The sequence below is a fragment of the Hypanus sabinus genome, chromosome 25 (genome assembly GCF_030144855.1).
Source record: "Hypanus sabinus isolate sHypSab1 chromosome 25, sHypSab1.hap1, whole genome shotgun sequence".
In the NCBI taxonomy this organism is placed as follows: Eukaryota; Metazoa; Chordata; class Chondrichthyes; order Myliobatiformes; family Dasyatidae; genus Hypanus; species Hypanus sabinus.
This window is the reverse complement of record NC_082730.1, coordinates 30,640,947-30,664,361: the sequence shown is the minus strand read 5'-3', so window position 1 is coordinate 30,664,361 and position 23,415 is coordinate 30,640,947. Positions and strand designations below refer to the sequence as shown.

At 42.0% G+C, this 23,415-nt stretch overlaps 1 long non-coding RNA gene across 1 annotated transcript; it reads left to right on the top strand.

Annotated features, from left to right (window-relative positions):
- The first annotated feature begins 138 nt into the window (after positions 1-138).
- LOC132381292 (uncharacterized) lies at positions 139-6,930 on the top strand. Its single transcript, XR_009507995.1, has 3 exons — positions 139-288; positions 2,388-2,501; positions 3,620-6,930. It is a non-coding gene; the product is annotated as an uncharacterized LOC132381292 (long non-coding RNA).
- Positions 6,931-23,415: the final 16,485 nt, after the last annotated feature.

Genomic DNA, 23,415 nt, shown 5'->3' with positions numbered 1-23,415 from the left:
TTGGCTAAGATGGAAAGATGCAAAGTAAATACACATTTCTTTTTCAGTTTAATCGTTCAAAGTAAATTTAATATTGAAGTATGTGTATGTCTCCATATACTACCCTGAGATTGGTTTTCTTGCAGGCATCCACAGCAGAGCAAAGAAATACAACAGAATCAATGAAAAATTACACACGAAGACTGACAGGCAACTAATTTACAAAAGAAGACATACTGTGCAAACACAAAACAAGAAAGAGAATATCCTGATCTTCAGTGTAAACTTTTCGGGCATCTTCTCAAAGTGGTAAGAATTTGTTTTGCAAGGAAGAGCAAATGGGATATCTGAAATGTGAAGTTGTGTTGATTGCTGAACCAATAAAATATGCACCAAAAACTGCATTGTTGCAAAAGTTGGGGTGGGGGGGGGGGAGGAGAAAAACAAAGAAAATGAGTTATCTGACATTGTAAGTTCAATGTCAGGGCCATAGGGCTGCATCATGCCCAGCTGAAAGATGGAATGCTGTTCCTGAAGTTTATATTGAGTGCAGGAGGCTACAGACATATGCACCAAAGTGGACTGTAATGGCGAATTAACATGGCAGACTCTAGGATACGCAGTGCTCTCCAGACAAATAGAACACAGGAGTTTCACAACTGCTCGACCAATCTGCATATGATTTCTCCTGCGAAGGTGAGACCACGTTGTGAATTCTGAATTGCAGTTGATTGGATTCAAAAATGTGTTAATGAAACCTTACTTCATCTGGATGGGCTGTTTGTGTCCCGAGATGCTGTGACAGGAAGAGGTAAAAGAAAGGGTGTTGTATCTCCTGCAGGTACATGAGAAAAATGCCTGTGGCATTACCTCCATTTCCAGCATTTTCTGTTCTTATCTGAGATCACCAGTACTTTTTATATTCTTCGCTTCCAATTTTAACTATATGTTCCTTAAATTCATTATGTGACCAACCACTGTAACCACAATCTAATTAGAAAAAGTTTCCATACATTATTTTTATATCTTGAAAGCCATTGACAATAATTAAAAATGCTATCCATAGATGCTGCATGAAGATTATGAATGGAAGTGTTTACTGTTTTTGATAACTCTAGTTTCGGCCATATTATTGTAGAAGAGCCAGGTTAATTCACTGTAATATATCAAGGATCTTCTTTTAAACAAAATACTGTGAGAGATTACTGTGCATTTTTTTTTCAATTTATAATCTGAGTCTTTGCAAAAATTGCTTTCTGCAATGGGCATTTGAATTTGAGCAAAAATCATTTGGCACACATTTGGGCACAAATCGCGAGACTGCCAATTTGACCAAAAGCAGAAACCTTGCCCTTATGATCATCAGCCTGTGAAGCCTTATCTTTTATTATTATGAGATGCTGTAGTATATTCATCTTTTATGCATGCCTCTCCACAATCCTGTAGCTCTGCTGCAGTCAGGGTGGCAGTACAACTTCCCTGTGCGCATGAGTAAAATTCCTGGAGGATTGGCTGCCATGGATACCTGTATTCTGTGGCTGCTAATGCCAATTTCTTCAGCTGAGGGGTTCCCAAAAACCGAGCCTGTGAAAATCTGGCTTCCTTTGTACATGAATGCAATGTCCACTGCTTTGCTTGACTGCCTTCTTCTGTCACATTCATTAATGAAAATGTCATGAAAAGATTCATGAGAAATGCAATTAAGTTATCTAAGTTAAACTTGAGAGAGATTACTTGCTTATCTACAGTTTACTCAACTGTATCCTCTAATTTCCATTCACCAAAACAAACTGCATGCATTTGATATTAGATCTACACCAATCAATGCCCTAACACATCTGCAAAAATGTTAAGAGTAAAGCCTTCTTCAGATCAAATCTTCTTGCTAAAAAAAATTAACACTTCACAGAATCTGCATTTGTCTTTACTTTCAGAAAGAACGTAAGGGCTGACTGAGAAAAGAGAAGAACATTCCAACATTTTTCTTCTCTATTTGTCATGGGTTTTCTTTCTTTTATATATTAATGTAGTCTGTATTTATTTACACTATAGTGGTTGTATCTTTGCAATTGCATATCAATTATATAAAAGGACACATACAGGAGATGACTTTAACTGGCGTATTCTCATTGCAGCAAGAGAGAGAGAGCAAACCAATGTGCTTGTGTAGACAACAGATCAATATGTAGTGCTAAGGGGGGGGGGGGGTCATTGCTCTAAATGAACTAGATCTATATTTTATACTTCCTCCCTCTTTAGATTCATGCAACATTAAACTGTATTTGTACAAAAACTTTCAATTTCCCTTTCACAGCCCAAATTCCAAATAAACATGCTTTCAGAATTACAATCCATAACTATGTGGTTCTAAAAATTCACTCTTTTGGGTGGTGCTCTGTTTCTTTCAGGATAGCACCTCTGGACCTGTGGAGTGGCATCAGCTTTGGCAAGTGTCTTGTCAAAGACAATGTTCTCAGTTTCCGGTGTCACGTTGCTGTCAGTGACGTGATCATCTCTGAGAGGTAAGTCTGGTGGCTGTAATGTGTCTATCTTGTTGGATGCAGTCGACTCAGGTGTGTTCTTTAGTTGAGCATCCGGTATCGGTCCACATGAAATCTCCTTGTTGGATTTCCAACATCCACCATGTACATCAGTGCTGCAGTTCTTGTAGCTATCCTACTGGGTGTCCACTTGTTTTCTTGGTAATCATGCGCTAGGGTTTCCTGTCTAACCTCCAGTCTCCTTGCTGCTTCACTTGGCAACTGGTTGAACTGTTTATTCTGCACTTCCCTCCATAGCTGGTTTCAGGAGATCTATGTGAGATCTCAGATTTCAGCTCAAGAACGGCATTGCAGGAGCTTGATCTGTCACATGAACAGAGTTCTGATATACAAAAAGGAAGTTGTCCCACCTTGTGCTGTAGAGAAATGTCCTCCTTGACCATCACTTTAATGGACTTCTTGGAAATTTGGATAAACCTTTCAGTTAACCCATTCATTGCTGGGTGATGAGGAGCTGACTTGAAATGTCTGATGCCATTTTCTCTGCATGAACATTTGGAATTCTTCTGATGTGTATTGTGGTCCATTGTCACTCATAATTTGTTCTGGTAAGCAGTTTCTGGCAAAGATAGTCCTCAGAGTAGAGACCATCTTTGTTGAGATGGTTGACTTGATTGGTACAACCACTGGGCACTTCAATTGAGCATCCACAGCAATCAGAAGCATGGAATCCATGAATGGCCCCACAAGGTCTATATGTTGTCTTTGTCATGGTGAAGATAGCCACTCCCATGTGTGTTACAGTGCCTGTAAGGGTGCATTTTGAACTTTTTGGCATCCCGGACAGCTTTCAAACAAGTCCAGTCCGTTTATCTACTCCCAGCCACCACACATGGCTCCGGGTGAGACTCTTCATCTTGACTGTACCCAAGTGTCCTTCATGTAGGTTCTCTAACACTCTGGTGTGCAGTTCAGAGGGAACCACAACAGGAGATCCACACATCCGTATTCTTTGACGTACCAGGGAACTCTAGGAACTCTGGAAACATAGGGTTACTATGTGCTGGCCGTTCTTGCATCATGATTTCATAGCATTTTGACAATATTGGGTAATTCCTTGTTCCCCTTTTGTATTTCAGAATTTGTTACTGGCAACTAGTCCACCAATGCTGTATGGAACATCTGCTGGGTCACAGTCTGAAGACTTTTTCTTTAGCTACCAATAATGGAAGACATGACAAGTCATCAACATTCTGTGGTGTCTGGTATTCTTGAAATCTATGTCATAAGAGTGTGCTCCTAGGAGCAATGTCCAATGTTGTAACTGGGTAGCAGTCATCTCTGTATTTCTCTTCCTGGGATTGAAAATCAACACAATGTGCTGGTGATCTGTCACTAGCATAAACTTTTGTCTGCAGAGGAAGTGGTGGAGCTTCGTTATTCCCCATACTTGACTAACAGCCTCTCGGTCCTTAGTTGTGTTTTGCATTCGTCAGTGATCTTGAAGCAAACACAATCGGTTGGTCAGATCTATCTTTCATAATGTATGACAGAATGGCCCCAATGCCATAAGGGGACATATCACACACCTGTCTGATGGGCAGGGATGGATCATATTGAGTGAGAAGTTCATCGGATGTTATTAGTCTCTTTGCTTCCCTAAATGCTCTTTCACACTTTTCTGACCAATGGGAGCAGCACTGTAGCAGTGTTTGGGAAAAACCAGTGGTAGTAGTTAACAAAGCCCAAGTATGACCTGAGTTGTGACACATTTTCCAGTTTGGGTGCCTGCAGCACTGCCTCAATCTTCTCTTGTGACTTTTGTAAGCCATACTTGTCAATGTCATGTGCACAATATGAAATTCCAGTCTTGAAAAGCTCTCATTTCTTTTTCATTACTCATTCAAGGTTGTAGTGCTGCTCTTCATCATTCTTGTCTGTCACGATGATATCATCAAGGTAACACTGTATTCCAGAGATGCCTTGGAGCATCTGGTCCATTGCTCTTTGCCAAATTGCTGGAGCTGATGCGACGCCAAAGATGAGATGATTATACTGGAACAGTCACTTGTAAATGTTGACTGTGAGGAACTTCCTGCTTGACTCCTCAATCTCCATTTGGAGATAGGCTTGTGACGTCAATCTTTGAAAACCTCTCTCCGCCTGCCAATGGTGCAATAATGTCTTCTATTCATGAAAGGAGATTCTGCACAGTTCACTGCACTAACACTGATGCTGAATTTCAAATCCCCACATATGCAAACAGCTCCGGCCTTCCCTTTCTTGATCACTGGGACAATAGGTTTGGCCCAATTGCTCCACACAAACTTTTAGAGAATTCCAGATGCCTCCCAGCTCTGGAGTTCAGTATCCACTTTAGGGCATAGAGCGTAAGGTATTGGATGCACTTTATGGAATCTTGGTGTTACTGCTTCATCCAGTTCAGTTCTGTCCTTCATGCCTTTGAGTTTACCAATGCCGTTCTCAAACACCATCTCGTTAGCATTAAGCAGTTGTGCCAGTCTCTAGTTAGTGTTACCATTTGGGCTGCTGTTGCCTGTTGATGTCACACTGAGAGCTTTGGTTGAGTGCCAGTCCAGTTGGATTTTTCTGAATCATTCAGGTCCGAAAAGCGCTGGCCCTCCACTTTTCAGTACACAAAGCTCTAACTGCTGTGTTCGGTCTCCCAATGTCACATTTACTTTTAGTTTGACTTTGGGGGACACTTTTTTACCTGTGTAGGTCTTTAACATCACTGAGATCTTCATTAATGGTATCTTGGAAAACACTCTGTTGTAGTCAGCCTCTGGAATTACAGACAATGCTGACCCTGTATCCAGCTCCATTTTCCGTTTTACACCAGCCACATCTTTTGTGATCCAGGAGATTTTGTGATCTGCTTCAGTAATACTATGCAGTTCTAAGCATGACAGTTCACCTTTGTCAGACACTACATTGTCTGATTCTGTTTTACATTCGGTCACCTTATGCATTTGCTTAGTATTGTGTTTGAGGCTTTTCATTCGGTTGTGCTTTTTGTCTGCCTTGCATATTCTCTCTATGTGACCTTGTCTGTGACATTTTCTGCAAACCTTTTCTTTGAACCAACAGTTGTTTGCATCATGAGAGGATTTGCCACATCAATAACATGTTTGGCTTTTTGCATCATTCAGGGATATTTTGTGCATTTCACATTCTAACTTCCTTTTCTTTATTTCTGCTACATCTTTTGCTGCAGTCCCTAATGATATTGCAATGGTCAATGCCCGTTCTAAGGTTAAGTCTCTTTCTGACAGTAGCCTCTTCTGAATGTTTTGGCTATGCCACAATACCAGCCTGTCCCTTAATGCATCAGAAAGTCAATTTCTGAAGTCATAGTACCGGGAAGCTTTGCACAGTTCTGCAATGTATTCAGAAATGCTTTAATCCTTTGACTGCTTCCTTTTGTAAAATCTATATCTCTCAGCTATTGCCGCCAGTTTAGAGCTCACGAGACTTTGTAAAATTGTAACAATTTCATCGAACATCTTAATCGCTGGCTTTTCCCAGGTTACTAAGTTGCGTAAGAGACTGTACGTCCTAGGACCCATCAAGCTAAGCATGGGGGCTTTCTGCTGTTCCTCCATGTTGTTTATTTTACAATACAGCTCCACCCTCTTGACTTAGGACTTCCAGCCTACATTAGTGCAATCAAATTCATCAATTTTCCTGACTGAAGCCATCGCCATGTTACCTTCAACTTTCCTAATTGCATCTTTCATTGTGTGCTTTGCAGGCAGTTACTCAAGCATCTGTGATGGCCTTTGTGCTATTTAACTCTCGCTATTTCATCCTGTAACTGTCGGCTCAGTTGGTGGTATTTTCTGATATTCAGGTTCATACTCATCGTTAATTTGTTATGTCTTTGCAACTACATATCAATTAAATAAACGCACACACACAGGAGGTGGCTTTAAATAGTGTATTCACACTGCAGTGAGAGACAGGACCAGATCAATCTGCATGCATAGACAATAGATCAATACATAGTGCTAAGGGGAGGCATTGCTCTGAAAAAAATAGATCCATACATTACAATACTAGGAGGCATTTTTGGCTCATCAAATAAATATAATTTCTACTAATTCTTTATGTAACATATTAATTCCCACATTACCACATGATAGACCAACTAGGTTGAGAGCAAACTCTAATCATCACCTCTGTACAGCAACACTGTGGTGAACAACACACACAAAATGCTGGTGGAACACAGCAGGCCAGGCAGCATCTATAAGGAGAAGCACTGTCGATGTTTCGGGCCGAGACCCTTCGTCAGGACTCTGTGATGACATTGAACACTTTGCACTACAATAAATGTTGATATTTTTCTGTCTAATTTGTATTTGATTTGTTTCTATTGTGAATGCTGTTCATGTTCTATATTCCATTTGATGGTGCTGCAGGTGAGTTTTTCATTGCACCTGTACATACATGCAGTTGATACAAATGACAATAAACTCCTCTTTGACTTTGAAGTTTGATAAGAGAGTTATTTCTTTGTTGCACGTTTGAGAAACCTGATTCTTCCATCCTATCAACAATATTTATTGTGGCACTTACCCCTTTTTTACTGTTACTGTGGCTGAAGCCAGAGAAGATTCTTGGAACATAGAACAACACAGCACAGTATGAGATCTTTGACCCAGAATGAAATGCTGACATACTGTACACGTATAAACCTGCTCTACAGTTACTCCAATCCTTCCCTCCTACACAGCCCCAAATTTTTCTTATATCCATGTGCCCACTTAAGAGTTTCTTAAAAGTCCTATTATATCAGCCTCTTCTGCCATCCCTTGCAGACTTCCTTCTGCCTGGCCATTGCCAGTTGCAGAATAGACAATAGACAATAGGTGCAGAAGTAGACCATTCAGCCCTTTGAGCCTGCACCGCCATTTTGGGATCATGGCTGATCATCTACTATCAATACCCGGTTCCTGCCTTGTCCCCATATCCCTTGATTCCCCTATCCATAAGATACCTATCTAGCTCCTTCTTGAAAGCATCCAGAAAATTGGCCTCCACTACCTCCCGAGGCAGTGCATTCCAGACCCCCACAACTCTCTGGGAGAAGAAGTTTTTCCTTAACTCTGTCCTAAAGACCTACCCCTTATTCTCAAACCATGCCCTCTGGTACTGGACTCTCCCAGCATCTGGAACATATTTCCTGCCTCTATCTTGTCCAATCCCTTAATAATCTTATATGTTGCAATCAGATCCCCTCTCAATCTCCTTAATTCCAATGTGTACAAGCCCAGTCTCTCTAACCTCTCTGCGTAAGACAGTCCAGACATCCCAGGAATTAACCTCGTGAATCTACGCTGCACTTCCTCTACAGCCAGGATGTCCTTCCTTAACCCTGGAGACCAAAACTGTACGCAATACTCCAGGTGTGGTCTCACCAGGGCTCTGTACAAATGCAAGAGGATTTCCTTGCTTTTGTACTCAATTCCCTTTGTAATAAAGGCCAACATTCCATTAGCCTTCTTCACTGCCTGCTGCACTTGCTCATTCACCTTCAGTGACTGATGAACAAGGACTCCGAGATCTCTTTGTATTTCTCCCTTACCTAACTCTACACCGTTCAGATAATAATCTGCCTTCCTGTTCGTACTCCCAAAGTGGATAACCTCACACTTACTCACATTAAAAGTCATCTGCCAAGTATCTGCCCACTCACCCAGCCTATCCAAGTCACTCTGAATTCTCCTAACATCCTCATCACATGTCACACTGTCACTCAGCTTAGTATCATCAGCAAATTTGTTGATGTTATTTTCAATGCCTTCATCCAAATTGTTGACATAAGTTGTAAACAGCTGTGGTCCCAATACCGAGCCTTGTGGCACCCCACTAGTCACCACCTGCCATTCCGAGAAACACCCATTCACCGCTACCCTTTGCTTTCTATCTGCCAACCAGTTTTCCATCCATGTCAATGTCTTCCCCCCGATGCCCTGAGCTTTGATTTTACCCACCAATCTCCCATGTGGGACCTTATCAAATGAGGTACACTACATCCACTGGTTCTGGTGTACTCTTCATGTGGTTCTGGTGTACTCTTCATGAAGTCTAGCGTAACTTTCCAAAAGCTTCTGTGCTCTAATGGTGGAAAGCCAGGTTAAATGTGGTGGAACTATAGCAAATCTTCATTCAAGTGAATAGAAGAAATTGTCTGACATGAGAAAAGACAATGTTCTTTCTAATATCTTTGTCAGTTTTCATAACTTTGACTGATTTTTAGTGCATGAATGTGATTTTCAGTGTTTATTTTTGCTAAAAATAGATTTTTTTAGCAATATTGTTACCTTATTAACATGTCCCAAATGTTAAGAAAGGCTTACAGACATCAAAGGCACAAAGCACATTCAGCCCATTATCTAGTATGTCGAATCATGTAACAAAGATCAGATTGAATATTGTTCTTTGACAATGATTTTCAAAGACATTCACAAACATTCAGTTGTCACAATCACACTGACAGCTTTGTGAGTTAGTAAGCCTTGGAGATGGTACCTCACTCAGCTTTGCCTCTGCCAAAGCTGTTCACTGAGTGCAACTGATGCTTTAGGCTGAGACAGCTCCCCAGTGTCCTGCTTACAACTGAAGGTTGTGTCCTAGTCTGTGCTGCAGCAGCTTGCAAATTTGAGTCAATGGAAAACTTGCCCCAACCAGAATTCTGCCGACATAGAATTGAATGTCAGAGAAGCTATGTTAAGATTAAATATGATTAGCTTGCACTTGGAATACTTAGAAGTATACTGGTCTCCATGTTATACAAAGAGATTTGAGATACTCAATAAATATGAAAATGTAACTTCAAGGATAAATATGGAACTGAAAATTGATACCTAGCAATAAAGATTGCAAGGGCTGGACCTATCATTAGAAAAATAGGAGTGGCCATCTGGTGAATGTGCTTACAATTATGACATTCTATTTCAGAAAAAGATCTTTCCACTTGTGTTGGGGAGATCAAAGGTAGGCATGACAATTATGAATGTTACTTTTTGGTCATTGCGCAGGAGGGGAGCCCTCAATGTGCTGCATTTGTGGAATTGCCTGATGTAGAACTATTAAGAACATAGAACAGTAAAACACAATCCAGACCCTTCAGTCCATACTGTTCTGTTGAACTTTTAACCTACTCCAAGGTCAATCTAACACTCCCCTCCCATATAACCCTGCATTTTTCTTTCATCCATGTGCCTATCTAAGAGCACTTTAAACATCCCTAATGTACCTGCCACTAGCACCACATCAGGCAGTGTGTTCCACACAATTACCACTCTCAGTGTAAAGACACTACCTCTGACATCCTTTCTATGCTATACACCAATCACCACATAATGATGCCTTCTCATATTCGTCTGGGAAAAAGGTGCTGGCTGACCACTCTGTCTATGCCTCTTATCATGTTGTACATCTCTATCATGCCAATTCAATTTCTTTGCTCCAAAGTGAAAAGCTTGCTCTTGCTCAACCTTTCTTCATGAGAGATTTCTCTAATCCAGGCAGCATCCTAGTAAATCATCACTATATAATCTATAAAACTTCCACATCCTTCCCATAATGAGACAATCAGATCTGAACACATTATTCCAAGTGTGATCTTACCAAATTTCATAGAGCTGCATTATTACCTCGCAGCTTTTAATATCAATGCTATGACTAATGAAAGCCAACACATCATAAACTTTCTTAATCATACTTTTGACTTCCACAGCAACTTTGATCAATTTATGGATGTAGACCCCAAGACCCCTCTGCTCTGCAGCACTGCTGAGAATCCTGCCATCAACCTTGTACTTGACCTTCAAGTTTTACCTACCAAAGTGCCTCACTTCACACTTCTCCAGATTGAAATCCACCTGCCATTTCGCAGCCCAACTCTGCATCCTATCAATATCTCATTGTAATCTATAACAACCTTTTGGATTATCCATAACGCCACCAACTGCTGTGTCATCTGCACACCCGTCCGCTTCCTCGTCCGCGTCATTTATAAAAATTGAAAAGAGCAGGCGGTGCCAGAGCAGATCCCAGGGGAGCACCACTAATCACCCTTCTCCAGTTTGAATATATTTATCTACTACTACGATCTGTGTTCTGTGCGCAAGTGAATTCCGAATCTACGCAGCAAAGTTTTCCTGGATCCCACACTTCCTGACTTCAGAATCAGGTTTAATATCACTGGCATATGCTGTGAGATTTGTTCTTATGCAGCAGCAATACATAATTAGCAAAAACTGTGGGTTACCATAAGGAGTGTGTAAAAAGAGAGAGCAAAAAAGTAGTGAGGTAGTGTTCATGGGTTTAATGAGTATTCAGAAATCTGATGGCAGCCGGGAAGAAGCTGTTTCTGAATCACTGAATGTGTGCCTTTGGGCTTCTATGTCTCCTCCCTGATGGTAGCAATGAGATTTCTGAATGAGCCTGTCATAGATGATGGGATATCTGAATGAGCCTATCATAGGTGACTGGATTTCTGAATGAGCCTATCATGGGGAACCTTGTTATCTGCCTTATTAGTATCTATATACATGACATGCACCACTCTACCTTCCTAAGTTTGTTTTTTCACTTCATCAAAAAAGTCAATTAGGCTCATGAGGCATGATCTGCCCCTCACAAAACCATATTGACTGTTCCCTATTCAGATTTAACTTCTCCAAATGTTCATAAATATTGTCTGTAAGAATCCTCTCCCAAAACTACATCGCAAAAAGCGTCAGCACAGCTGGAGAACTATGGAAGGAGCTTGACCAAGTTGGGATGTTTTTCATTGATGCATTGGAGAATGAGGCATGATGTGTTACAAGTAATGATGTGTTATTACAGATGTGTTAAAAGTAATGAGGGCGTAGACATGCTGAACATGCACAGTGTTGAGGAATCAAGAAATAGAGGGCATAGGATTATGATGAGGGGGTGAAAGATTTAGGAGGAACTTGAGGGGAAACTGTTTTCAGCCAGAGAGTGTATGGAATGAGCTGCCACAAGAAGTGGTTGAAGCAGGTACATTGACAACATTTAAAAGGATAAGAAAGATCTACTGTAAATGCAGACACATGGGACTGGCTTAGATGGGAAACTTTGCTGGCCAGTTGAGCTGAAGAACTTGTTTCCATGCTGTATTACTTCATGATATCTAAGGGACCATTATGTACAGCAAATTCCTGAGTGAGGAAGAAACAGGACATTTCAATAGGGTCAAATGATACAGAATGGAAGGAAATTATGAAATACATCACCCTAGTATAGACCAGATATGCTATAAAATAGAAGCAAGAAAGATCAATGACTATAAAAGGCCATTCAACCCATTAACGTGTACCTATCTGTATGATGAATGCTCCATCAAAGCAGCAAACTGTTTATTATTCTTTGAACAAGTATTAAACTTCTTAGTACAATGTAATCAAAGTGGTTATGAATTCCAATTAACCATACGAAAATGTCATGTTTGGAAGGTTTTAATTATATCTGCCAAGGAATAAATATATTAATGGTATCAAGTGTTACTTTTTTTATTTAAAAAAAAGGAAGACAAATAAATTACATTCACAAGGGAGATTTGTTTGCTTATTCACATCCAGCATTGCTATCATCAATGAAACAGGTTAAAAATGGTTCAATAGAGAACTTGAGTTTCTTATTCGATGGTTAATTTAGCTCCTTACTTTAATCTCTTGATATACAATAAATCTGTCAAGCATAAGAAATGTAAACAATAGCATTGTGAATTACAAAGGGTGGCATTTAAGATGACTGAATATAATTATAATGTCATATTCCGTTCTATAACTGGAATGAAAATGGATGTTTCACATACAAACTTACAACAACATGATTTTTTTCGAAAAGTTGAAGGTGCAATTATCCACAGACAAGAGAAAATCTGCAGATGTTGGAAATCCAAAGCAACACACACAAAGTGCTGGAGGAACTCAGCAAGACAGGCAGCATCTAGTGTAAACAGTCGATGTTTCGGGCCAATGTTTCTTGTCTTCATCAGGACTGGACAATTACCCATTTTGCTTTCCTGAGACAAGTAATGTGTGATTTTTATTAACTGATTAATATTCAAATGTTATTTATGCCCTATAAGATTATGGATGAGTTAAAAAATAAATTCAAGGAAACAATTTGAAGTTCACTCAGATCTGACCGCAGTGAAGAGAAGTGGAAGTTAAACTTTTATTTAAGCTTATACTTAGAGAAAATCAAAAAGGATGATGGCTACATTCAAATCAGGCAACAATATCCAGACCCTGGCTTAGTTCTGTCATATTATTGATTTCCATCATGATTTTAGTACGCAGTTTAAATAATGCGCGGTAATGCATTTTCAATGACCATGCCAAGCTCCATCCTCCTCAAAATCAATGACAAAATTATTGCAGGACCTTTTCAGTTCCCTCAGGATAAAAGCAATGTTTCATACAATTAATGGAAAAGCTACTTCAGTTTACACTACAGTACTTTGCATCCTACCATTGTTTTACCCGCATCTCTATATTAAAACTTTGAATGCTGTTCGTCTTGAGCTTCACGCAAGCGAGGAATTTCATTGCATCCTGGTGTATATAACAATAAACTAACCTGGATCTGAAATTAACCAGTGAAACATCTATTAGGATCCTACTACGTATGCAAGATTCCAAATATACTAGATAGAGGAGGAATTTATTTATTTATAGAGAAAGAGTGCAGAATAGGCCTTTCTGGCTCTTTGAGACATGCTGTTCTGATATCCCCAATTTAATCCTTGCATAATCATGGGACAATTTACAATGACCAATTAACATTTGGGCTGCGGGAGGACACCGGAGCAAACCCATACAGTTACAGGGAGAATGTACAAACACATTTCAGAGAGCAGCAGGAGTTGAACCCAGGTTGTTGGTACTGTAAAATGTTGTGCTAACCATGATGCTACTCTCCCACCTGTTCATGGTGCCTAAAAAAATTCAGAGGAATTCCTAACCAAAAAACTGAAAGTATTGATTTTTTGACAGTTTTGTATCCTATCCGATTTTGTGAAAAACATTGAAGTCAGGACAACCAGCTAAATATTAAAATCTCACTGTGTTTTTCAGAGTTTGATTATATGATTGGTATAGATGATAAAGAACTACAAAGTGGTAAGTGCTATCACCATTAAGAGGAGAGATAAAGCTAATTTAGGATTTAGTCTATACAACCATGAGACATAGGAGCAGAATTAGGCCCTTCAGCCCATCAAGTCTGTGCTGTCATTCCATCATGGCTGATTTATTATTCCTCTCAACCCTACTCTCCTGCCTTCACCCTGTAACCTTTGACATCTTTACTAATCAAAAACCTATCAACCTAGGCTCTCCAATTTTGGAAACATTGTCCCTATGTCCACTCACAGGATTTAGTGCAAAAACATTAGTAATGAAATCGCCATGTACAGAAAGTAAATAATATAGCCAATTTTAAAGATATAATCAAAGCTAGCATTCCTTATAAACTTCTTTGAACACATAACAGTCAAGTGTAAAATGCAGCAGACACCTTCCATATCAGGGGTTCCCAACCTGGACTCCATTGCACGAAGAAAGTTGTGAACCCCTGTTCTATATGGAAGAGAAACCTTTAACAGGATAACTAGAGAAGGTTAAAGTGCATGGGATTTGAAGAGCAGTAGCAAACTGAATGAACGGCTGGTTAGATGTAGGTTTTGACTGGAAGAGATTAGTGCAGTTGTTCATTTGTTCAATTTTGGAGCCATTTCTATTTGTACTGTTTAGCAATGATTTGGATTTATGTTTAAAATCAGTTTGTCAATAATTGCAAATGCTATTAATAAAGAAGGAATATTTAACTTTTTGAAGTCTGAAGTCCGATGCACAAGAGCATTAGTGTATTTGAGGAACAGGCAAAAAGAGGCATTTGTGATTCAGTTTAAGCAATGAGACATATTGCACCTCAGATATTGAAATTCCACCAAGAATTATGCATTGAATGGATGAAGACTCCATGCTGTGAAAGATGGTTTGGGGAGGATAAGCCCACAAAACATTAAAGGAAGTATATCAAGTTGAAAAGGTTGTAAAAGAGAGCTAATGGAATTTTCAGCTTTAATACAGGGGCCACAAAATCTGAAAGCAAGCCACTATTATGAGCAGATAATATAATATCAGCAAAGGACTTTCAGATACACCTTAATGACTGCTGAGGGGACAGAAGAGTGATTGTTAATGGACAGGAAGCAATAAATATGATAAGGCTTTGCCCAACTCCATTTAGCACACTCAAAGAAAACCTATAAGGCGCAGTATCTTATCATGTATGAGTAAAGCTCTATTTTTTATCACTCACACAAATTAATATTTGTTGTTACTTTTTCCCTGACTAGTATTAATGGCCAGTTAGAAATGGTATCAGGTGCTCTATTCATCTTAAAGCTTGAGCACACCTGCACCAAAACATGTATTAAAAAAAATCACACAAGATAATCACACAAGTTGCCAGCTGTCTAGAAATATGTTAATCGAGACTCCAGGCTGCTAACATTATACTTCCTAATTTCAAGATGAATTCATTCAATTGTACACTGTAGAAAATAGTGTAATCGATTTTGAGCTTGTCTCAAAAGTGGGCTGGTGACTGAAGCCGTTATGTTTCTGTTAGAAATGTGCATTTATATACATATCTGAATCCAATAGTTCAACTTAATTTCAGAGAATTGTATACAATATGCAACCTGAAATTCTTGTTCTTTACAGACATTCATGTAAACAGAAGAGTGCCTCAAAGAATGAGTGACAGTAAAAACATTACAACCTCAAAGCCCCCTCCTTCTTCCCCCATGCACAAGCAAAGCAATGAACCCCCACCTGACTGCAGCAAAAAAAAGCATCAGCACCCTCACTCACCAAGCAAGAAAACATCAAAACCCCCAAGAAACACCAGGATCTGCAGTACAACAAAACTGATCATTCACCTGATAACTTGACATTTTACAGGCTCTCTCTCATCCTAATAAAGGGATAGAGAGGTGTCCCCCTTTCACAGTGAAAGGGGAGATCAACAAAGACAAAAAATCTGACTGATTACGGTGCAAAGGTCTGCTGTATCACTTTTCATTCCAAGGTCTCTGACAACAAACTCTTTCCACCAATGAGGAAAAGATAGAAAGCATGTGATTTGCCGAGTACAGAGCCCTTGAAAGCTGATCCGCGGTTCCTGATGTTCTGTTTTCCCCCATGACACTTTCAATTGGCAGCGCTGGTATAGAATCGCCTCATCCCCAGAGCCACAAAGCCTCTGAATTCTGAAGGTGTGCTCATCTCCTAGGCCTCATGCTTGGGGTATTAAAGAACAGACTGCAAAGAACTGAAGTTTGGGTGTAACTCTAGATTAGGGTCTTCAGCTGAACCCAATCCACCTTGAAAAGAAAATAAAGAGTCATTAAAGGTAGAAATTGAGCTGTTTCCGCAGATGTGATCGAAGGAGTTGCTGTCAAGCGCTATCAGAGCTCCAAACGGAATTGTTAGGCTTTAAGAAAAAAAATAGAACATCATGAGTTCAATGCCAAAAAAAAACTGGATTTCACCATTCTTCTTGAAAAGTGAGATGACATTCGTCAGCAGGCGACTGCTGCCAGTGGACAAGGGATGAACCGATGAACAGGCCACCATCTACACAAGCAAATGGATGCTGTGTGTGAGCAGTTGACGTTGCTTTCTGCAAACATGTATCAACATTCTATTCTCGTGCATAGGAGACCACACTGTTACAGGAGCAGAGATATAACATGTTGGATCTTAGCTCTCTCCACCAGAAGTAGAGCATACATTCTCTTCTTCAACTTCCCTATTCCCAACTCACTCCCAATGAGGACCGTGATTCGGGATCTTGGAACCAGTTTCATGTTTTTGCTGAGCAACACCACAAACTGCTGGAGAAACTCAGCAGGCCAGGCAGCATCTATGGAGGGGAATACACAGTTGATAGTTCAGAACAAGACCCTTTGAGGTCCTGCTCAAGAGTTCTAGCATCTGCCGAATCTCTTGTGTTCAGGTTTGTCCTGGTTGACATGATGATGAAGCCCTCTCAGTACCTACAATTCTCTAACCATTCCCCCATGAGATCACTGGGTATGCACATTCATGGCAATTATGTCTCACTTCATTAGGGCTCCAAGACTGCCCCACCATACTCTTCCAGGCAGTACACTCACCCATGTCCACAACCAGTCATTCCTGTCAAGTGGCCCAAAGGAGCAATATAATGCCAGTCCATTCAGGGACAGAGGATCATCAAGAAAACCAGCATGAAAGGAAATAGAAAATGAAGAAAGTCATACAGTGAAATGAAACATCTGCTTTATGCCAGCAATTCATTTGGAAAAAAATAGAATTAAGATGAAAAATGCTGGTGTAAAGTGATTGCTTATACAGGAAAGCTCGGTAACAAAATGATCAGATTCAATCATTGTGAGTTGATTGAAATGCAATTCTTCCCCTGCTGATAGTTTAGTGATTTATTATTGTCACACACACTAGGATGTAGTGAAAAGATTTTGTTTGTAAGCCGTCCAGACAAATCAGTACATATGCAAGTATGTGAAGGCAGTAAAAAGGAGAAAAACATAGAATGCAAACATAATGTTACAGAATATAGCATTAATGTTACAGAGATACTGCAGTGCAGGTAGACAGAATGTGATAGACTGAGAAATGAAGAGTTCATCTTTATCATATGAGGGCCATTCAATAGTCTTTTAACAGTGAGATAGAACCTGTCATTTAGCATGGTGGTGTTCTTAGTATTTCATATCTTCTTCTTGATGGGGTAGGCTGATGAGTTGGGAGAGAAGAGAATAATGAGAGTTGGAGGGGCCCTTGATTATATTGGCTGCCGTCCTCGGCAGTGGTAAGTGTAGACAGAGCTGTCAACTAGAATTTGTACTGTAACAGATGTATGCTGCAGAAGTACTCATGTCATTAGGTATGTGGTCCCAATCAAAGAATCATGGATTCTTTGATATCGCATGGATCAAGGAAATGTACAATGTGTTCCGTCGATTTCTACACCTAGTTGTCAGTACCTCCAGTTGAACTTTGTCTTTTTGTGTGTTTTTTCCCCTAGCCATCAGTCTGTCGTTTTGTATTGCCATGTGCTTTTGTTTGTTTTCATGCCCCATGTGCTCCTGTCCCCGCTCACGCTCTACTGCGGCCCCTGTATCACTGAGTACTCCGCCTCTCACCTGTTTCTCATTATCACCTATTTTGTTGCCACTTCTGTCTCATTGTGCTCCAACTATCATCTGCCTCTGTTTATTGCTCAGTGTATTTTAGTCCTGTGTTTTCACCTGTTTGTTGTGAGATTGTGCCAGTGAATTTTCCTGAGCCTTTCCAGCATTTGTATCTGTACTCTCTCTCTGTCTGAATATTGACTCTGCCTGTTTCCTGATTCTGGTTTTTGGATTTCTCTGGATGTTTTGATCTCTGCCTGAACTCTGACGCTGACTTTGTTTGCACCTCGGGATTTGTTACACAATTAATACCACTGTGTGCACAGCGCTGGGTCTGCGATTGGATCCCTGTTCCAAAGTCCTGACAGTACAATCTGGCCAGAATGGATCCAGCAGACCCCGATCATCTGACAGCTGCCCTGGGACAACAGGGAGTGATGCTGGGGAGACATCTGAACCAGCTGGTGTCTGTGTTCAGGGCAGTGGAGTCATTTTCTGCCAATGCAGCCGATCTTGTGGCCCAGACTCAGTCACTCCAGCTGTCCCAGAGCACCCATCAACATTCTACGACTGCATCTTCCGCCCTGCCCTCCACGTCCTCACACGCTCCTCCCATCCAAGAGCCCTGTCTGCCTCCTCCAGAAAAGTACTTAGGTGAACCTGGTACCTGCTGCACTTTTCTTTCCCAGTGCAGCCTCATTTTTGAATTGCAACCAACCACATTTCTGACTGACTGAGCCAAGGTAGTCTACGCTACCACCCAACTGTCTGATCGGGTGAGAGAATGGAGAACAGCTGTCTGGGAGGCAGGCTCCCCATTCTGCAGTAGTTTTTAGTTATTTTCGGAGGAGATGAGAAAAGTGTTTGATCGCTGTAAACATGGGAGGGAGGCTGCCCATGAAATGTTGCACATGCACCAGGGGTGCAGATCTGTGTCAGATTATGCCAGAGAGTTCCAGACCCTAGCCACCTCCAGCGGCTGGAACTCAGAGGCACAGTATGACACCTTCCTGAACAGTGACCCTGATGACATCAAAGATGAGCTGGTCACCCAGGACCTTCCTGCCACCTTTGAAGCTCTGGTGGATTTGTCCATCTGTATTAATGTCTGCCTTCAGCAGTACTGCAGAGGGAGGGGTTCCAGAGGGTCCCTGGGGGCAGTAGGTGAGTTCCAAGCTCCTCGTCAGCCTACATTCAGGGTCCATCCCTCCTGAAAACACAGACCTCAAGGCTGTGTTCAGCAAGTCCCGGGCCACTTCCGCACTATCTCATCGTCCATATGATAGCGCCATTGACCTCTTGCCTGGCACATCTCCCCCAAGGGGCTGCCTGTATTCCCTGTCCATACCTGAAACGGAAGCCATGAGTAAGTGCATTCAAGAGTCTCTGGCTACAGGGAGCATCCAGCCGTCTTCCTCCCCTGCTGGTGCCATTCTTTTCTTTGTTGAAAAGGAGGATGGCTCCTGATGTCCATGCATTGATTACCTGGGACTGAATGAAGTCACTGTAAGAACTGTTATCTTCTTCTGTTCGTGACCTTGGTATTTGAACTACCGCAAGGTTCCTCCGTTTTCACCAAGCTTGATCTCCGTAACGCCTACCATCTTGTCCACATCCACAAAGAGGACGAGTGGAAGACGGCCTTCAACACCACCTCAGGCCATTACGAGTACCTGGCCTTGCCATTTGGTCTCACCGATGCCTTCCAAGCCCTAGTAAATGATGTTCTCAGGGATATGCTGAAGCAGTATGTTTTTGTGTATCTCGACAACATTTTAAACACACAAGTCAAGTCTGCAGAGTTCTCTAGTGCCTTCTGGAAAACCAGCTCTTTGTGAAGGCTGAGAAATGTGAGTTTCATTGTAATACTGTGTCCTTCCTGGGGTATGTAATTTCAGGCGGTTCCATTCAGATGGACCAACAGAAGGTCAAGGCGGTGGTCAAACGGCCCCAACCTTCGACTCATCGGGAGTTGCAATGCTTCTTGGGCTTCGCTAACTTCCATCACCCCTTCATCAGCTGCACTGCTCACTGTTCTTACCTCATCAGCTGTCAGATTCTCCTGGACCCCTGTTGCTGATAAAGCATTCTCTGACCCGAAGGAATGTTTCACCTCTCTCCTCATCTTGATTCAAACCGATATCGACCCACAGCTTATTGTGGAGGTGGATGTGTCTAACGTTGGTTTAGGAGTTGTTCTCTCTCAGCACTCGGCCAAGTGTGAAAAGGTACACCTCTGCGCCTTCTTCTCTCACCGCCTCACACCCACGGAGTGGAGTTACAACACTGGAAACTGGGAGCAGCTGGCTGTGAAGCTAGCTCTGGAGGAGTGGATGCATTGGCTGGAGGGAGCCAAGGTGCCATTCTTAGTCTGGACTGATCACAGGAATCTGGAATATATCTGTACGGCCAAGCGTCTCAACTCCTGTCCAGCTCATTGGTCCCTGTTTCTCTGAAGATTCAAATTTACTCTGTCCTTACGCCCCGGTTCCATTAATGGGAAGCCTGATGCCCTCTCCCGAAGATTTCCCTCCTCTAAGGTCCCCACTGTCATCCTCCCTGCTCACTGTCCCGTGGGTCCAGCGCAATGGGACATTGAATCCATTGTGCAAGCCGCTCAACAGCGCGAGGCAGCCCCTCGTCAATGCCCCATTAACCGTGTTTATGTTCCCAGCTCTGTCCGCTCACAGGTATTGCAGTAGGGTCATTCTTCCCAGTCACCCTGGAACCAAGCGTACTCAGGCCTTCATCGGTCGGCGGTTCTGGTGGCCCTCCAGGGGAGATGACATCTGCAACTTTGTCTCAGCCTGCTGGGTCTGTGCTCAAGGCAAGAGCTCTAACCAGTCACCTGCTGGTCTGTTACAACCCCTGTCTATCCCCAGGAGACTCTGGTCCCAAGTTGCCCTGGATTTTGTCATCGGTTTTCCCCCATCAGATGGTACACCACCATTCTCACAGTAGTTGATTATTTATCCAAGTTTGTACACTTCATTCCTATATCTAAACTCCCCTTTGCCAAAGAAACAGCCAAACTATTAATACCTCATTTTTAAAAATTACATGGTTTACCTGTAGATGTTGTGTCAGACAGGGGCTCTCAATTCACATCCAACTTCTAGAAGGCATTCTGTAATCTTCTGGGTGCCTCTGTGAGTCTACCTTCAGGATTCCACCCACAGACCAACGGCCAGACCGAACAGGCCAAACAATAGAGACAGTATTGCGGTGTCTGGTCTCCAGAACTCCTCTGCGTGGAGTCAGCAGTTACCCTGGGTCAAATATGCCATAAACTCTCATCTGTCCTCATCCACCGGTCTGTTCCCTTCGACTGCTGCCTTAGCTACCAACCTCCACTGTTTCTTGCCCAGGAGGAGGAGTTTGGCATTCCTCTGCTAGGATCAAGCGTCAAGCTGTCCGCCAACACTCCAAGGCCCCGCATTACTGCCAGGGACAACCCGAGACCTGCCCCTCAAGGTGGATTCCTGCAAGCTCTCACCCCGCTTCATCGGCCCCTTTCCCACTGCTAAAGTCATCAGCCCTGCTGCCACCCGTCTCAGTCTCCCCTCCATTCTCCACCGCATTCATCCCACCTTCCTTGTGTCCTGCATCAAGCCTTTCATGAGCCACCCCGTGTCCTGTCCCCAAACACCCCCTCCTCCACAGCTAATCAATGGGTCAGAGGCCTTCACGGTGCGTCAACTGCTGGATGTTGGTCGCCAAGGCCATGGCCTCCAGTACTTTGTGGACTGGGAGGGCTACAGTCCTGAGGAGAGACACTGGGTCCCTGCCGGTAACATCTTGGACCCGTCTCTCATCAGGGACTTCCATTGTCAGCGCCCAGCTTTACCTGCCATGATGCTAGGATGTGTCCATGGTGGGGGGGGGGGGGGGCGCTGGTATTGTCAGTACCTCCAGTTGAACTCTTGTCTTTTTGTGTGTCTTTTCCCCCAGCCGTCAGTTTGTGGGTTTTGTATTGCCACGTGTTCTTGTTTGTTTTCATGCCCCACGTCCTTCTGTTCCCGCTCCTGCTCTACTCCAGCCCCTGTATCACTGAGTACTCCGCCTCTCATCCGTTTCTCATTATTACCTGTTTTGTTGCCACTTCTGTCTCATTATGCTCCATCTCTCTGTTTATTGTTCAGTGTATTTCAGTCCTGTGTTTTCACCTGTTTGTTGTCAGATTGTGCCAGTGAGTTTTCCTGAGCCTTTTCAGCATTCGTAACTGCACTCTATCCGTCTGAATATCGACTTTGCCTGTTTCCTGATTCTGGTTTTTGGATTTCTCTGGATGTTTCAATCTCTGTCTGAACTTTAATGTTGACTTTGTTTACACTTGATGATTTGTCACTCAGTTAATATCACAGTGTGCACAGTACTGGGTCCTTGATTGGATCCTTGCTCCAGCATCCTGACACTAGTACAAATTTTCACTGGAATTATAACATGCACAAAATGCTCCAGCTAAGATTGAACATTGCATGATTAGCATTTGAAAGACCAAGCACACTGCAGTCCAATTTTGAAGCGTTTATGTGGTTTATTTTTGGGTCATTTAAAAACAGTTTGCTGCAGTTAGTTAAAATGGAAGCAGATACCTCCAAGGCCCCCTACAAAAGACAAAACTAGACATTACTCAGGTGCACAATTAATACCAATAACTGTCACAATTTTGATGCATAACTAGATTGAACAAAGTATTCTGCAGTTTAACAAAGACTGTACATCGATGACTTTGTATTATGTGTAACCAATGGGCACTGTTCCATATCGCCAGAGGGTACTCTGATATTAATCTCCAATGACTCTATTCTGCCTGCAGCACGAGAACAGGGATCAAATAAATCTGTCACCTGAAGTCTTACAATCGCAGCGCACATAAACAAGTGTAATGTAAAATTAGTTCTCTGGTACTGCACAGTTACTTTCAGAGGCAGTTCAACAAAATATTACTTTCTGCTCAGTGAGAGTGGATGTGAAGTAATCACAGTGAGAGGACGAGAGAGCTGTTAGCTGAAGAGAAGAGCTCTGAGGAAAGAGAATTAGTGGCCCACATTACGATCTTCTTCAGCTAGTGGTTGTATAGAGAGCTCAGTCCTGCCGAGCAGGGAGGCTGGATACATTTTGAATCTATTTCTTTAGATTTACACTGGACTGAGCCCCATTCCAATGAAGAGTATCTGAATCAGAATTAAGTTTATTATCACTGACATATCTCCTAAAATTTATTGTTTTATGGCAGCAATACATAGAATATTTCTATAGGTTACTATAACATAGCTAGATAGATAGACTGACATTGCAAGAAGAGACCAAAATTGCGAGGTAGTGTTTATGAATTCATGGACTGTTCAGAAATCTGACAGCTGAATGAAAGAAGCTATTCTTAAAATGTTGATTGTGCATCTTCGGGCTCCTGTACCTCCTCCCAGATGGTAGTAATGAGAAGGGAACTTGTCCTGGACGGTGAGGGTTCTTAACGATGGATGCCACCTTTTAAAGGCACTGCATTTCGACGACGTCCTCCATGTGGGGCTTGCTGTGTCTACAACCCTCTGCAGCTTTCTTCTATCCTGTGTTTTGGAGTCTCCATACCAGATGGTGATGCAACCAGTTTGATTGTCCTCCTCATTAAATCAGTGGAAATTTGTTATAGTCTTTGTT